The sequence below is a fragment of the Dromiciops gliroides genome, chromosome 6, assembly GCF_019393635.1.
Source record: "Dromiciops gliroides isolate mDroGli1 chromosome 6, mDroGli1.pri, whole genome shotgun sequence".
Taxonomy (NCBI): domain Eukaryota; kingdom Metazoa; phylum Chordata; class Mammalia; order Microbiotheria; family Microbiotheriidae; genus Dromiciops; species Dromiciops gliroides.
In genome coordinates, this window is record NC_057866.1 from 110,844,103 (window position 1) to 110,861,338 (window position 17,236).

Sequence of the window (17,236 nt, forward strand, 5' to 3'; positions counted from 1 at the left end):
CAGGCCAGCCTATCAGAGGCAGAGAAGCTTTAGAGAGGAAGTCATTTAATTCATGAATTGGCTAATTGCTATTGAGAACATATTAACTAAGTAAATTATATTGGGACATACCTGATAAGGGCTTGTAAATCAGAGTATGAGAGAGGAGAAATAGCCCATCAGGTTCAATGGAGGTTGGGAGAGTAAGCCCAGAGCCTTGCTACACCTGGAATTTTTAACATATGCCAAAGTTGGTTCAAATTAAACTTCATTTAAGTCTCAGCTCAAGTGCTGATCCACCTGAGTGCTAGTGTTCTCTCTTTCCTCAAATTACCATACATATGTACTTATCTTTGTGCGTGTTGTTTCCAATCTTATCTTGACCCCACAGATGGTGTAAGTGATCTCCTCGAAGGCAGGGACTATTGGGTTTGGGTCTTTTTTTTTTTTTTAAGTGAGACAGTTGGGGTTAAGTGACTTGCCCAGGGTTACACAGCTAGTAAGTGTTAAGTGTCTGAGGTCGGATTTGAACTCAGGTCTTTCTGACTCCAGGGCCAGTGACACTGCGCCACCTAGCTGCCCCTGGGTTTGGGTCTTTTTATTCCCGGGGTCCGGCACAATGCCTTGTACACAGCAGGTGCTCAATAAATGCTTGTTGAATTCAATTGGATTAGAAGAGAAAAAAGTCCAGAAGAACAGAGCCTTGGTGATACTCATGGGTAGAGGATGGAAGACCGATAATGGTCCAGCAAAGGAAAAGGTAAAGGAACAAACAGGTACAAGGAGAACTAAATGGAAACAGTGTTGAGGAAGCCAAGGAAGAGGAGTAGCCAAGAGTATGAAAAGTTACTGAAAGGCCAAGAAAGAGAAAGTCCGACAAAAGTCACCCAATCTGAAAGTTACAAGAACATCTTGGAGAAAGCACTTTTGGTAGAAGGAAGGAAGAAGGGAGTAAAGGAGAGAAAGGCTTTCTAGGTACCTGGAAAAATATGGAAAGGAATAGGATGAAGAACTGAGGAGTTGGCTGATGACCACCTGGCCATACTTGTAAGTGGCAGAGAAAGAGTCAGTAGATAGGGAAAGATGGAAGGGAGGAGGGAGAGATTGATGGGGAAAGCTCCCAGAGGAGATGGGAAGGGATAGATAGCATCATGGTACAAACAGAATGGTTGGACTTGACAAAGAGAAGGGCCACCTTTTCACTTCTTCCTCCAGGATTAAGTCAAAAACAGAGGCAATGGGTGAACATGAGGTATGAAACTGAAGAGTTGAGAGAGCTCAGGATGGATCACCTTGATTTTTCAGTCAAGGAGGAGGTAAGGTCATCTTTATCATGGAGATGAGCAGAAGCTGCAAAAAAGCAAATGTGGGCTTAATATAGGGGAAAAAAAACTTCTTAACCAATAGAGCTAGTGAAGTGGGCTACTCCGGAAGGTCTTCAGGCAAAGCCTGGATGAGCACTTTCAAGTAGCGGAGGAGATTCTAATTCAGAGAAGGACTGGACTAGATAGAGTCTCTGAGAGTACTTCCTAATGTGTGATTTTTTTTCATCTGCTAAGAAAAAAACAAATTAGGGAGGCAGGGAGGCACAGGAGCCTAAGAAGTGGAATAGCCACCAATAGGAATATGCTAAGTCAGTCGTGGGAAATGCCGTGCAACCAAAGAGGCCCAGTTGAGAATAGAAAATATGAATTTGTGCCAGACACCATCAATATGCTTTTGTCTTCCTGCATAACAACACAGCACTGGAATAAGGGTAGAAAAGGCAGATACTGGAGATCACTCAAGGTTAAGGATGTGAGCAGGGCAGAGCTGATTAGCTGAACTGGTCAGCTCTACCAATGTGGGGTGAAAGGACAAAAGATCTGGAAATTGAGATGCAATAACCAGAGCCAAACCCCACAGCAAGTTTGCATAAGTCAGTTTCAAATGCCAAGTGGAAAGGAGAAAAAACAACAACACAGAATACCACATAGTGATTGGAAATGTGATTTTTAAAAACTATCTTCTTCTGTCCTTCAACTTATTGTCTCTATATTTTATCTACTTTCTGCACTGCTTATCCAAATAAGACTCCTTCCAAATGATGGGAAGAATGCTGACTGATAACCTCCCCCTTCATTTATTCTGAGAAATCAAGACACATTTGGCCTCTTTCAGCCCCTTGGAAAGAAGCAAAGAGGATCAGTGTGAGAAAATTGGAATAAGTGAGTACAGGATGTCCTCTGCAATGGAGGACTCCTAGTCTATAAAGGCATTTTCATATCAAGAGGGAAGAGCAAAAGAAAAAAACTTTTCTCTGGGATGTGCCAGGTCTGGTGAAGGGGGCGGGGCAGGAGGAGCTTTTTTTTCTGTAGCTTTTTGTGAGTAGAATCTGCCTTTCATTTTCCTGAGCCCTAGAAATCAATAGGGTGGGGATAGGAGAGGGAAGAAGGGGGCAGTGCTGACAGTCTAGTCTTTATATGAAGTAGGGGGTGCCGTGCCTCCTGTGCCATCACAGCAAATATTGCAGAGGGGGCATAGAGGATTCTTTTGGAAAACATCAATTACGTGTCTACTAGAGGCAGGGTCCTCTCTGAGGCATGGGGACACAAAGCTTTTTCAAAGGTAAAGTTCCTGATGGCAAAGAGCTAATGCAGGGTCCTGTTGGTAGAAGGTAGAAAGAGGAAAATATGATTGCACAGAAATTCGTGTGATACAAAGTAGACTATTAGAAGGGCAAAGGGAAATTGGGCAAATATATATATATATATTTTTTTTTTTGAGGGTGGGTCTCTTTGTCACCCAGAGTGGAAGAGCAGTGGCCACTCAAAGACATAATCCCACCATTGATGGGCATGGGAGCTTTGACCTGCTCTACGGGTAGGTTTGTCCCTCCTTCAGCAGCCTAGTGGCCTCCTAACCACCCCCCAGGGGGCTGATCATATCAGTGCTGGACACCCCATTGACTTTAGCCCTGTTGCTGCTCAGAACTCCTGAGCTCAAGAGATCCACAGGTCTCAGCCTGGCAGATAGCAGGGGTCACAGGCCCGTACCACCATGCCCAGCAAAATTCCTAACTTTGATGAGGAAGAGCTCACTTACCTGTTACTTTCTAAGTTCTCTTCAAAGTTGAAAATGCCACTATTTAGAGGTTTTTATTGTATGTACAACTAGCTCGTGGTTAAGGGACTTTAAGATAATTTATTTAAGGAAGACTTGAAGAACAGATGTAGTAAGAGTCCTATATAATCAAAGCAGTTTCTGAGATTCAAGAAGCTCCCTGTCGGGGCAGCTAGATGGCAAAGTGGTTAAAGCGCTGGCCCTGGATTCAGGAGTACCTGAGTTCAAATCCAGCCTCAGACACTTAACACTTACTAGCTGTGTGACCCTGGGCAAATCACTTAACCCCCATTGCCCCCCCACACACACACACAAAAGAAGCTCCCTGTCCTGGGACCCACAGGCACTTAGATTTTAAAAGGCAGAAACATATTTCCCTACATTTCCCCCCCATACATGAGACATCATTAAAACTTTTCTTTCCTCAGTGTTGAAGGATACATAGAAAAATCAACCCCTGTGAAGTCAGGTCTATAGTCTAGACCTAACTGGAAACTGGACCTTGGGGAGGGTGGCATCAAAGATAGCAGGCACCCTAGGGTTAACATGCAGTCTCGTGTGCCTAACAAGATTTACAGATGCCCTAAGGGGCCATATGTCGTTACTTTTCTATAGAGTCACCCCCTGCTTGCCTCCCTGTACATTTCATAAAGAAAGGGGCGGGGGGGGGGGAGATGATAAGTGTTTTAAAGAAAAACATTTGGCTCCCCAAAGGATCACATGGAGCATCAACTGTTTTCTTACCATCGTGTTCCCAAAGCAATAGTAAAGGAGCAAATTTTGCAAAGCCATTACAGAGACAGGTTCAGTTCTAGTGTCCCTCCAGCCTTCTTAATCTTCCTCCATTTAAATAACTTTGCCCGTAGTCATTGCCCATCCTAGGGTAGCGCCATCCTTGAGAATGGGTCAGGTGAAGCTGTTTGTTGTCATTACCCTTTTGTAGAAAGCAGGCTCTCAAGCTGTTTGTTGGATGCAGGAGTAAAGCCCCTCATTCCCCAGCATGGAACTAGGAAACAATTCTCTTACTGAAAGATCCTGATGACTAGGGCCATGAAAATTCCTGGAAAGACAGGCAGCATGTCAAAGAACTGATGAAGAAGGGCACATAAGCTGGGATCCTCCCCCTCGGCCCCAGAACATCTAGAAACCTAATCCCAAACATATGCCCAGCTGCCTCAAGCTGGTTACTGTGAGTACTTAGTATAAAAGTGACCCTTGGGCAATTACAGAGATTCTGGTGGAGCAAAGGTTTGAGTTAGAGAAGGGAGAGAAAGGGTTTGGCATTTTCTGCCCCCCTCTGCTTATTCACCATAGAATTCTTTTTCTTTCTGTTCTTTCCGCTTAGACTGGGGTAGACAATGATAGGATCAAATCGGAGAGCACAGAAACACAGCATTTCAACATTGGAAGGGACCGAAGTAGCTACATAGGTCAAGTCATACTTGAAAATTCCCCCCACTACAACACAGCCAATAAGTACAGTGACTCTCCAATGAGGCCCCATTGCCTCCAAGGACGACCCATTCCACTTTGGGAAAGATCTAATTGTCTTGTCCTAACATAATGCTTCAATGTGCCTCTTGGCGACCTCTTGCCATTGCTCGCTCCTGGTTCTTTCTGGGACCAAACTGAATATAATAATAGTAATAATAATAACTAATGTTACGGAGCACTTTGCAAGGTTTGTGAAGCACTTTACATATGTTATCTTATTTGATCTTCACTGCAAACCTGGGAGGTAGGTGCTATGAATATGCCTGCTTTTACAAATTAGGAAATTGAGGCAGATAGTATTTAAGTGACTTGCCTAGGGTCACACGTTAGCAAAGTGTCTGAGCCTGAATTTAAAATCAGGCCTTCCTCACCTCAAATTCATCCTTCTTTATACTGTCTCTCTTCCACATGAGGAGACCAAGCTTTCAATACAACTTCAACAAAATCCTAGCTTTACATATACATGGTTATAACTGTTTTCTCAGCTCCCTAAAGACCACATTTCAGAGAGATGCAAAAAAAAAAAAAATCTGTGGGTAACACAGGTGTAGACAGTAGAGTTCTGGGAGCTCTCCAGCCTGAAACAATGATAGTCATCATACTTAGTGCACAGAGATTGACATGCCACCAGTAGCTTCCATGGAGGTCTCTTCTTCTCTCAATGATGCTGACCAAAAAGCTACTTATACAGTTCAGAATGAAGAGGACACAATGTAGTCTCCAAATGTCCTCCAGGACTTGAGTAACAATATGCAGTACAAATACTTTGGCCTTAAATGTGTCATTTTCAACTCAATTTGGTGGCATTGTAAACAGCAAAATATAACCTTTACAACTGGTGTTGCCAGTAACACAAGAGTCAGGAAGTAAAACCAAATAACTCTGCCAAACCCCCAAGTTTCCCAAGCTTGTCCAAATCCTTAATTCTGGGTTTTTATATGTCAGAATTAAAATAAATTTATTTCTACAGGAATAAAAAAATATTGCTGCCTTCCTCTACCTACATGGGTTTTCACAAAAAACATATATTCATCCTTAGCTAGGGAGCAAAATGAATAGAGTAGTAGGCCTGGAGTCAGGAAATTTAAGTTCAAATCCAGACTCAGACACCTACTAGCTGTGTGATGCTGGGCAAATTACTTAACTCTATTTTCCTCAGTTTTCTCATCTATAAAAAGAGTAGAGAAAGAAATGGCAAGCCACTCCAGTATCTTTGCCAAGGAAAGCCCAAAATAGGGTCATGAAGAGTCAGACACAACTGAAAAACAACTGAAGAACAACAACTGGTAAAGTAGGCAACATAAAATAATGGAAAGAATGGTTTTGTGAAGGAAAAAAACATTGAATTTTCCCAGCTTTGCTGCCTATCTGACCTTTGGTAAGTCACTAGACTTTCTGAGACCTCATGTCTTCCTCAGAAAAGTGAACAGTGTGGATTGGCTAAACAAATTGTAATATATGAATGTGATGGAAAATTAACACACCGTAAGAAGTGATAAGTAGGAAGAATTCAGAGAAATTTAGGAAGACATAGAAAATGCCAGTGTGAAGTAAATAGAACCAGGAAAATAATACATATAAGAGAATAAATGGAAAGATCAATTAAATGAAACTTAATTATGTATAATTATGCTGACCAAGCTTGATCTTCTAGATGGCATGAGAAAATGAGCCTCCCTCTTTTCAGTGGAGGGATGGGGAATTGTGGTATGAGATATAACATATGCAAGTAGAAAAAGTCAGTGTATTAGAAAGTGTTACTGACCTGCTGTCTTTTGTTTTGTTTACCTATCTTTTTTATTTCATCAAATATTTCCCAGTTACATGTAAAGGATTTTATGGGGGGGGGGCAATGAGGGTTAAATGACTTGTCCAAGGTCACATAGCTAGTAAGTGTCAAGTATCTGAGGCCAAATTTGAACTCAGGTCCTCCTGAATGCAGGGCCGGTGCTTTATTCACTGTGCCACCTAGCTGCCCCCAAAGGAATTTTTAACAATCTTTTTTTTTTTTTAATTTTGAGTTCCAAACTCCCTCCCTCCTTGAGAAGGCAAGCACTTTGATTTCAATTATCCATGAGGTCATGCCAAACATATTTCCATATTAGCTATATTGGAAAAGAAAATACAAACAAAAAAACACAATAAAAAAGTATGCTTCAATGTGCATTTATGAGTTTATCAATTCTCTTGCTGGAGCTGGATAATATTTTTCATCATGAGTCTTTTCGAACTGTCTTGGATCATTGTCTTGATCAGAGTAGCTAAGTCTTTCACAGATGATCATTCTTACAATATTGTTGTTATTGTATACAATGTTCTCCTGGTTCTGCTCACTTCACTTTGCATCAGTTTGTATAAGTCTTATCAGATTTTTCTGAAATCATCCTGCGTTGTCATTTCTTATACCACAATAGTATTCCATTACAATCATATATTGAGCCATTCTCCAACTGATGGGCATCCCCTAAATTTCCAATTCTTTACCACTACAAAAAGAGTTGCTAAAAATATTTTTGTACAAAGAGACTCCTTTCCCTTTTTTTTTTTTTTACTTCTTTAGGATACAGACCAGTTGGGGTACTGTTGGGTGCAAGGGTATGCACAGTGTAAAACTGCATATATAAAGTCCTTTAGGCATACTTCCAGATTGTTCTCCAGAATGGTCGGACTAGTTCACGATTCTACTAACAGTGCATGAGTGTTCCATTTTTTCCACATCCCTGCCAGCATTTGTCATTGTCCTTTTCTGTCATATTAGCCAGTCTGACAGGTGTGAGGTGGTATCTCAGAGATGTTTTAATTTGCATTTCTCTAATCAGCAGTAATTTAGAGCATTTTTTCATGAGGCTATTAATAACTTTAATTTCTTCTTCTGAAAATTGCCTGTTTATATCCTTGACCATTTAACAACTGTGGAATGGCTCTTATTTTTATAGATTTGGCTCAGCTCCCTTTATAGTTGAGGAATGTGGCCTTTATCAGAGAAACTAGTTGCCAAAATTTTTTCCCAGTTTCCTGTTTTCCTTCTAATTTTGGCTGCATTAGTTTTGTTTGTGCAAAAGATTTTAATTTCATGTAATCAAAATTTTACTTCCTTTAATCTCCTCTATCTTTTGTTTGGTCATAAACTCTTCCCTTGTTCATAGATCTGACAAGTACATTTTTCCATGACTCCCCTAATTTATTTATATTACCCTGTGAGAAAATAATTATTAATAATGAATTTCTTGAAGACCCACAGACCCAGTTTTAGTCCCTTTCTTTTGCATTGATATTCATTAAGGAAATTGGTCTATAGTTTTTTTCTCTGTTTTAGCTTTGATTTAGGTATCAGCACCATATTTGTATCATAAAAAGAATTTGGTAGAACTCCTTCACCTACTTTTCCAAATAGTTTATAAAGTATTAGAATTAATTGTTCTTTAAATGTTTGATAGAATTCATTTGTGAATCCATCTGGTCCTGGGAATTTTTTCTTCTTGAACTTCTTTTTGTAATCTAGGGTTATTTAAGTATACTATTTCTTCTTCTGTTAGTCTAGGAAGTTTATATTTTTAAAAAATATTCATCCATTTAAAAAAACAAAATAAAATATTCATCCATTTTACTTACATTGAGCAAAAGAATTCCTAATAATTGCTTTAGTTTCATCTTCACTGGTGGTGTATTCACCCTTTTCATTTTTATGCTAATAATTTAGTTTTCTTTTTTAAATTAAATTAACCAATGGTTTATCTAATTTATTGGTTTTTCATAAAACCAGCTCCCATTTTTATTTATTGATTCAATGCTATTTTTACTTTCAATTTTATTAATCTCTCCCTTAACTTTCAAGATTTCCTTTTTGGTGTTTAATTGGGGATTTTAAAATTTGTTCCTTTCTAGCTTTGGGGGCTTTTTTAGTTGCATGCCCAAAGCATTAAACTGCTCTTTCTCTCTTTTACTGATATACACAATTAGAGAAATAAATTTTCTGCTAAGTACTACTTTGGCTGCATCCCACAAATTTTGGAATGTTGTCTCATTATAGTCATTCTCATAAATGAAATTATTCATTGTTTCTGTGATTTGTTTGGGGAAGCTAGGGGGTGCAGTAGATAGAGTACTAGGCATAGAGTCAGGGAGATTCATCTTCTTAATTTCCAATCTGGCCTCAGATACTTACTAGCCATGTGACCCTGGGCAAGTCATTTAACCCTGTTTTCTTGAGTTTCCTCATCTGTAAAATGAGCTGGAAAAGGAAATGGCAAACCACTCCAGTATCTTTGCCAAGAAAACCCAGAATGGGGTCATAAAGAGTTAGACATAACTAAACAACAAAAATTTGTTCTTTGACCCATTCATTCTTTAGGATTAGATTATTTAGTTTCCAAATAGCTTTTGATCTATGCTTCCACGATCCTTTATTAAATGTAATTTTTTTTTGGATTATGGTCCCTAAAGAGTACATTTAGTATTTCTATTTTTTATGCCTTTGGTTGTGAGGTTTTTATGCCCTAAGACATTGACCCAAAGTTTTTTTAATATTTGTTAGAAGGAATAGCTTTTGCTAAGTTGGCAAGAAAAGGGCATATTTGGAAATGACTATGATGTCAAAGCAAAAGGCATCAATAAAACTTTTGTTTTTTTGGTGAGACAATTGGGGTTAAGTGACTTGCCCAGGGTCCCACAGCTAGTAAGTGTTAAGTGTCTGAGGCCAGATTTGAACTCAGGTCCTCCTGAATCCAGGGCTGGTGCTCTATCCACTGCGCTGCCTAGCTGCCCCTATCAATAAAACTTAATAAAAGAAAATACAGATAAAATGAGGGGGCTGGAAGAAATGACCTTCCAGATCTAAGGTTCTAGAATTTATAGGTAAAAACCTTTTGTGTACACAAGTACTGGTCTCAAGTTCAAAGAGGTATTTTTTTCCTGTGTGTGTGTGTGTGTGTGTCTGTGTGTGTGTCTGTGTGTGTGTCTGTGTCTGTGTGTCTGTGTCTGTGTTAAGGGGAAAGGCCTTTATATAGAACCAGATTACCACTTTCTAACATAGAACAGTTTTCTAACCATACTGTGGTCTGAACCTGGTAATGACAAATATGATCTGGGGTCCCAAATGAAATGAGGGATTGGATCTCACCTCAGTGTTCCGTGGAGGTCTACTTTCCTCAAAAATCTACACAATAATACTTCCAATGCCAAGCACATCCTTGCTGTAAACAATCTTACCACCTGTCCAAGGGGAAAGATTTGATGGGCCACATACAGATGTACTCAACTAAATCCTGTGTGTGTGTGTGTGTGTGTGTGTGTATTTTACTGGCTTCCAATATAAATACCCTAATAGAGTGTTTCTCAACCGAAAGTGAAGTACAGACTGATAAAATATCTACATTCTCTCCTAAGGATTACTCCTCCCTCTACAGCCTCAGGGCAAAGAAGGGGAAGATGGAGGAAGAAGATGAACCCAATGAATCGCAATAGTTCATGGACCAGAAGGAGGTTAGGGTTGGAGGACCAAAACCGAGAGAAAGATAAGGAAGAGTTCGTTTTTAATAGGTTTTAAGAAGTAAGGGATTTTGATAATAAAAGTTTTTGTGGACCAGTAAAATTTTGTCAGACCACAAATGTTTGATGGCAGAACAAAGCAGGCATAGATATCATTCTGTCCAATCCTCTCATTTTATAGGTGAGGAAAATAAGGCCCAGATGTCTTGTCCAATGTCACAGAGTGAGTAAAGGAAAGGAGGCAGGGGGAAGGGGGAGCCTCAGGGCTGGCAATAGACGCCTGACTTCCTATTTAGGGCTCCTACTACACCACACTTCCTCCCTCCTACAGAGCTCTTCCCAGGGGGATTTAGCCTCAACCCAGGTAGTGAGTTTGGCATGGACACAGCCTCAGATCAATTAGCCTCCTGGGAGGGTTTGTGGGCTTGTGGTGAGAGAGAAGCCTATTCCCAGACTATAAATATATGATTTCAAACTTAAGACTTAAAGATGGAAGTTTATAGGGTCATAGATTTAGAGAGGAAAGGAACAATCAAGGTTACCTAATACAACGGGCTTGTTTTATAGCTGAGGAAACTGAAGACAAAAGAGTTTGTGACTTGCTCAAGGTCACACAAGTAGGACGTAACAGAAGTGGAAGGTAGGGTTCCAGACTTTAAATTCAATGTTCTTTTCACTATCCCATGTTCAGCCACTCTGATACATGAAACCCTAAAAAATCATCCCGGAGGGGTGCTTAGAAATCTCCTGGTCCAGTCCCTTCATTGTACAAAAGAAGAAACCAAAGTCACCCACCCAGTGAACCAAAGGCAGTCCCAAACTCATTCAAACCCATGTCCTCCCACTCTCAGTCTGGTGTCCCCCATTACCTTCGCTGAAACTCAAAGAAAAAAAAATCACATATATACTCTTGCCCACTCAAAATGGACAATGGAATGAAAACTAGTAAACTACTAAGAAAAAAAAAAGGGCCAGTGTCACTGCCTGCATAGCCCCTGTCCAGTTATTAGAGGGGGATCCCACAAGAGGGATCTTTTTCTTTGATATTAGCACAGGGTTAAATGAGCTCAACCCAAAATATTCTCCAGGATCCCAGGATTTAATCAAATGATTTCTAGATTTCTGCTTTGGGAGTGACTTGATTGGATTTAAGTTTGTGACTTTCAGAACTTCAGTACACAGAATCAATTAAGGAAGAAAAAAAAAGTCAACCCAAATTGGGATATCATCAGAATAAGATGCACCTGGTAAGGAATTCCCTCAATTGAAGTACATTGTCCATATTTTCCTGTTACTCATAGGTTGTTTTAGAGAGTTGGGGGGGGGCACTGAGATAGTTAAGTGACTTGTCCAGGGTCACCCCTGTCAATTTGTGACAGATATGGGATGTAACTCTGTTCCTCAATGTCATGCTGCTTCAAAGCAATACTATCTTTAACCAGTTAAAAACTTTGGGCAAAGTTCTACTGATGAAAAGCTTTTAAAGCCTCCCTAGATTTAGCATAGTTACTCATACTTGAAATTTGTTTTAAAAAACAAACTCATTTTACTTCAAAATGTCCCCTTCCAACTGAAAGCTCTAAATGCCTGAATATCTGACTTCCTGCATAAAACATAAACAGAGTAACAAGAATAAGCACCGGTCTATAAGCATGACCTATGAAGAGAAACTGGGAAAGCTCATTTTGTTTAGCCAAGAGGAGAGGCCAAGGAGCAATGGGCACAGTATGTATTATTTGTAAAAAGTCACTACTAGGGGGGCCAGGAGAGGATAGTGATTTATTCCTGTTTAGGCCTAAAACACACATTGTTGGGTGAGCCTTTGATGTTTCTTAAGCTCTGGGAGGCTTGTACCCCTATCACTAGAAGTCCCTTTAAACCCAGAGAGATGTGGGGTTGAAGGGTGAACAGAGCAGAAGGAAACCTAAGGTAGCAAAAAGTCTCTTTTGTCAAAAGGGTGGAAAACTCTCATTTTCTCTCCAGGAACTATGCAAAATCTTTCCCTGGGGAGGCTGTAGAATTTCCCTCTTGGGAACAATTTAAAAATAGGTTAGAGTTAGTCTGGGTTCAAGAGTCCAGTGTTCCTCAACTGCAATAGATTATATCAGAGACGTATGAGGACTATTCCAGTTCTATTTTTCTAATTCTTTTTTTTTTTTTGTGGGGCAATGGGGGTTAAGTGACTTGCCCAAGGTCACACAGCTAGTGTCAAGTGTCTGAGACTGGATTTGAACTCAGGTACTCCTGAGGCCAGTGCTCTATCCACTGTGCTATCTAGCCGCCCCTATTTTTCTAATTCTTAAACAGCTTAAGAAACCCAAGTTATCCCTCTAATGAATCCTAAAATTGGCTGCTCAAGGAGTTTAAAAACATCTACAGGGCTAAAAACCATGCAACCATTTAGGACGGTCAAGTAGCAGAGTTGTTGATGTCTCTTTTGGAGACCCAACCCAAGAGCATTCTCACAGGAAACATCTTAAAAAATGTCCCATGGAATGATGGCCACTGTCACATGCTCCCTACAAGGAAATCAAGCTAAGATCTCCTTTCAGTCCCCCAACAAAACACAGCAGAGATAATGATGGCCTTCGAGGGGCCAGTCCCTTATACACCAGCTCCAAAATGAGGAAAGGCAATGCAGTCTCAAGATCTTGGTCTCCAAACCCAAGTCTAGACAGCCACCCTGCTGCTGCTGCAGGCCCAATCCCAAAGAGGCTAGCATCTTCAGCACATACGCATCTGTCTATGAAGTCAATCCCATGTGCCCCATTCTCCCAACCAAGGTTGCCTCTCTGGATCTGACAGAGGTTTTCCAAAGGAAAATGAAGCACTATGAACTGTAATCCTTCCCTGGACTCATGCTTTCTTGGATAGGGAAACACTCACACACACACACAATCAACAATAAAAAAGAGAAGAGAAAAATACTGTCTATTAACTTGATCCTTATGCTGTGGTGGGAAGGAGGGTATGAGGCATTTCACATACACCTCCTGTGCCCTCTTCTCTTAGGCCCAGGATTAGTGTATTTCCCTGACCCAAAGCCAGACCCATACTGCTCTAACACCTGAACTTTCAGAAACTCACCAGTTCAGAGGAAAAGGCCTTGTGGCTCCCCATAACGATAATACTAATGGGGCAGCCAGATGGCACAGTAGATAGAGCACCAGCCCTGGAGTGAGGAGGACATGAGTTCAAATCCGGCCTCAGACACTTAACACTTACTAGCTGTGTGACCCTGGGCAAGTCACAACCCTGACTGCCTTACCAATCATTATCAATAATCAATAATAATACAAACATCATTAAAAGGAGGGAGCAATTCAGGTCAAAGGGCTTCTAAAAACATGGGATGTTCAAGCTGGAAGGGACCAGTGGAGATCATTCTATCCAGTTTCTTAATATATAAATGAAGAAACAGACTCACAAAGGGGAAGTGATCTGTCCAAAATCATACAGCTAGTTAGGAGCAATATCAAGGCTAGAGCCCAGATCTCCCACCTTGTGGTTCAGGGCTCTATATATCACATCAAGCCTCAATACTGTTCACTGCTCCCTTGTCCTCTTATCTGCAGAGGACCAGAGGTCATGGGAATGTGTTTGAGCCAGAAATAAACAGTCCCGTTTAAGCTCCCTTTCTGCACATCTATAGTAAGCAAAAAGTAACAAGTGAATAAAAAGGTAGCATGGTGCGATCCCTGGAGATAGGAGTCCCTCCTCCCACATTCACTACTGGGTGACCAACATGGGTAATGTCATTTACCCTCCCTAAGGCTAGGCTTCTTCATATCTAACATGAGAACAATCAAGTCTGTGGTCCCTACCTCACAGGGTTGCTGTGAAGAGGAAATCTATAAAGTATTTTGCCAGTCTTAAACATGCTACATAAATCTTGGTTATTATTAGAAAGTTTAGAGAGATAAGAACAGTTTTCTTTAAACATTGGTCTAGCAGAAGAATGATTCTCCCCTGGAGTCCTAGTGGTTCCCAAAGGAAAACTAAAGAGTAGATCGAGATTTTACTTTCAATTAGATTCATTATTATGACAAACTTCTTAATTCATTTCAGATGACCAGTTATCAAGATGCTTTAAATTAAGATGCCAAATTTTTAGATGAGAATCTATGGAAAAACCAGGCACCTCAGACCATCAGTCTGGGCCCCTGGGTGGTAAGGCACTCTCTGACCCCGGAAGGGGCATCTTGAACAAGTTACAGCCTCATGTTATTATTGATCTACCTCCCAGGGTTGTTGGGAAAGAAGAACTTTCACCAAGGATGGTGAAACATTTTGCAAACATAAAGAACAAACAAGTGTTACTGTGGTTGGTTCTTTCATTGAACACATTCCATTTGCATCCCTACCTCAGTGGGTTCAGTTCTTTCCTGGTCTATGTAGCCATGTGGTCAGCGACACTAGCTCTTGTCCGGAGAACCATGCAATGTAAGGGCTTAAGAGAAGAGGAAGGTGCTAAAACCATCATTTATTTGGCCTGAAGTATCAATACAATACATTACTTGTGATTTCACGTGCACTGCTGCCAGGCTTATCTTCCTACATGAACATCTTGAATCCCCCCTTTTCTCCAGAACCCTACTCTCTTATCAAAAACTTTCACCAGATCCCCATTGCCTACAAGATCAAACCTAAACTCCTTAGCTCAAAGCACTCAAGATCCTTCATTAATTTGCCACCAGCCTCTCAGTCTAACCTGACCTCCACTGTTCTCCCAATTCCACCACATTATTGCAAGAATATGCCAAGTCCCTTCCTGTCTTTGCTCACACCATTTCACTCACCTAGAATATCCTTCCTCCATCTCTTCACCAGGTGGGTGGGGTTCAAATCCTACCTCCATGAAACTACCCAATTATCTCATTGAGGTGGCTAAAGCACTGGAGTCAGGAAGACTTGAGTTCAAATCCAGCTTCAGATCCTTACTAGCTGGGTGATCCTGGGCAAGTCACTTAACTTCTATCTATCTCAGTTTCCTCAACTGTAAAACAAGAAGACTAATAGTACCTACCTCCCAGGTTGTTGTGAGGATGAGATGATATAATAATTGTAAAGCACCTAGCATAGTGCCTGGCACATTCATTGACATCCCTTTCTCCTTTTCCCTTTGTGCTTAAAATAATAGCATTTAAAGCTAGAAGGAATTTTAGCTAACCCCCCTATTTTTTTTTACTGATGTGGAAGCTTACTGACTATTCCAGTCATAAGGAACAAGAATAATCATATAAGCTACTGCAAAATTCTCTGGGGCAGGAGCAGTGTGTCATACTTGGCATATAGCACTCAGCAGGTACTCAATGTCAATGATGCTATACGGAAAGAAAAATCCCTACTCAGAGAATGTTAAAGAAGAAACTTTAAGAATCTTTTAAAGTCCAACCCCTCATTTTCACAGTAGAAGACACTATTTTTAGTATTCTCTCCAATACACCCCCACCCCCGGCCCAGGCACCCAGTGTCAAAAATCTACCCTGTGTTGGAAAGTAGGATTACCTTTTTCTAAGTACCACCATCTGAATGTCCGGTAAATGTACTTAAGTTTGGAACTGGACAGCTCACTTAAGCTATGGGACTTAATGTGCTTCATACATAGCAGATAGAGTACAGACAGACTCTCCCCTTCAAAAGAAGAATGTTTCAAAGAATCATTTCTTGCTTTGCAGATTACCCAGAAACTTTTAGGTTTTTAAAACCCAAAGCAGCATACTTCTTAGAGCACTTGCAGCCGATCTCTTTAAAGGGGGTAATGGTTTAACACCTCTTCCAAAATCCCTTTAGCCATTCTCTTCCCTGTCCCTGAGAGGGACTTTACTGTCCAAGCATCGTCCTGCCCAGGCACCAGCTTAAAATATGTTACAAGAAGGTCTACACTCTATTCTTCCAAGGAAGTTCTCTTGGGTAAGAGGTCTTTAACCTGGAGTCTCATGGCCCAGATTTCAGGGTCTGTACACTCGAATGAGAGGAGGAAAAGGAAAAAAAAAACCCGCAGCTTTATTTTCACCAACTTCTAATTAGAATTTAGCATTGTTCCAGGGACTGGAGAATCCCAAACGCATAGAATCTCAGACTCAGAAAGCACAAGTTTTTCCAGAAGGAAAAACCTACCGTGCAGACACAACAGTCCAAGCCTATCCTAGGAATTCCACAGTCACTACATGACTGTGGAGCAAACATACCCATGTCCAAGGCGACTAAAACTGGAGGGGAAAAGAAGCAAGCATTGATCCCAGAGAGCTGCGCTGTCATACATAGCCCTTTCCCAAAGGTCCCTAAGGGCCGAGCAGCAGACACACTTGGGGAAAGGTGCTGGAGGGATTCGATTCCATTCGACTAACGGGGGAAGCCCGGGTTTTGTGCAAGAAGTAGCCTTGGGGTTCCCTTGAGCAAATTCTCCTCGGTTCTGTTCATGTTAAATACCTAAGGAGACCCCCAAAGCAAGGTCAATCAGCCCTTGGTAGAACACTTGTAGTCCCCACAATCCTGCCCCCCCAATCCCTGGCTGTGGCTGGGGAGCGCACCCTGGGAAGGGGAGACCATCCAGGACCCCTGCTTGCAAGTGGGGCTCTGGGCCCGGAGCCCAAGCGCGCCTGTGGCTGTTCGTGAGCGGCTCAGTGCTCGCAGTCCGCGTCCCGACTGAGGGCAGCTCCCCGCCAGGGAGGGACCCCGCTCCCCCGGCCCCGAGGATCTGGGAAGAAAGGCGAGCCCGGGCAATGGGCGGGAGGCCGCGCAGCGCAGTCCAGCAGTCGCCCCCTCCCGTCCACGCAGCGCCCGGGAGCCCGGGGCCGGCCAGCTGGCTCGGCGCTCCGGGCTCCCCATGGCCCCAGCAGCACTCACCTCTGCGGCCCGCCTGCCGCAATCGGGCCATCCGCAGAAGCGCCTCCCAGGGACTGGGCAGCCTGCGGCACAGGCAGCCAGCGGGACAGGCATCCGCACCCCCAGCTGCAAGCAGGACTCTGGGGGGGAAGGCGAGCCGAGCGAGCGCAGCAGAGCCAGGAGCAGATTTGGAAGGAGTGGGGCGTGGAGGAGGTGTGCCTCCGCCGGAGACTGAGTGAGACCGGGGGCGGGCGGGAGGAGGGGGGAGCGCGGGGCGGGGGGACGGGGTGGGAGGGGGAGGCCGAGGTAGGCGTGCAGGGACCCAAGGAGGGGTGTGCGCAGGATG

At 42.2% G+C, this 17,236-nt stretch overlaps 1 protein-coding gene across 1 annotated transcript in view; it reads right to left on the bottom strand.

Annotated features, from left to right (window-relative positions):
• The window catches only part of DENND2B (DENN domain containing 2B), a 212,496-nt gene extending 195,479 nt beyond the window's left edge, over positions 1–17,017 (bottom strand). Inside the window, 1 exon segment of the mRNA XM_043970649.1 lies at positions 16,912–17,017. The gene's annotated coding sequence lies outside the window, so the exon portion shown is untranslated.
• Positions 17,018–17,236: the final 219 nt, after the last annotated feature.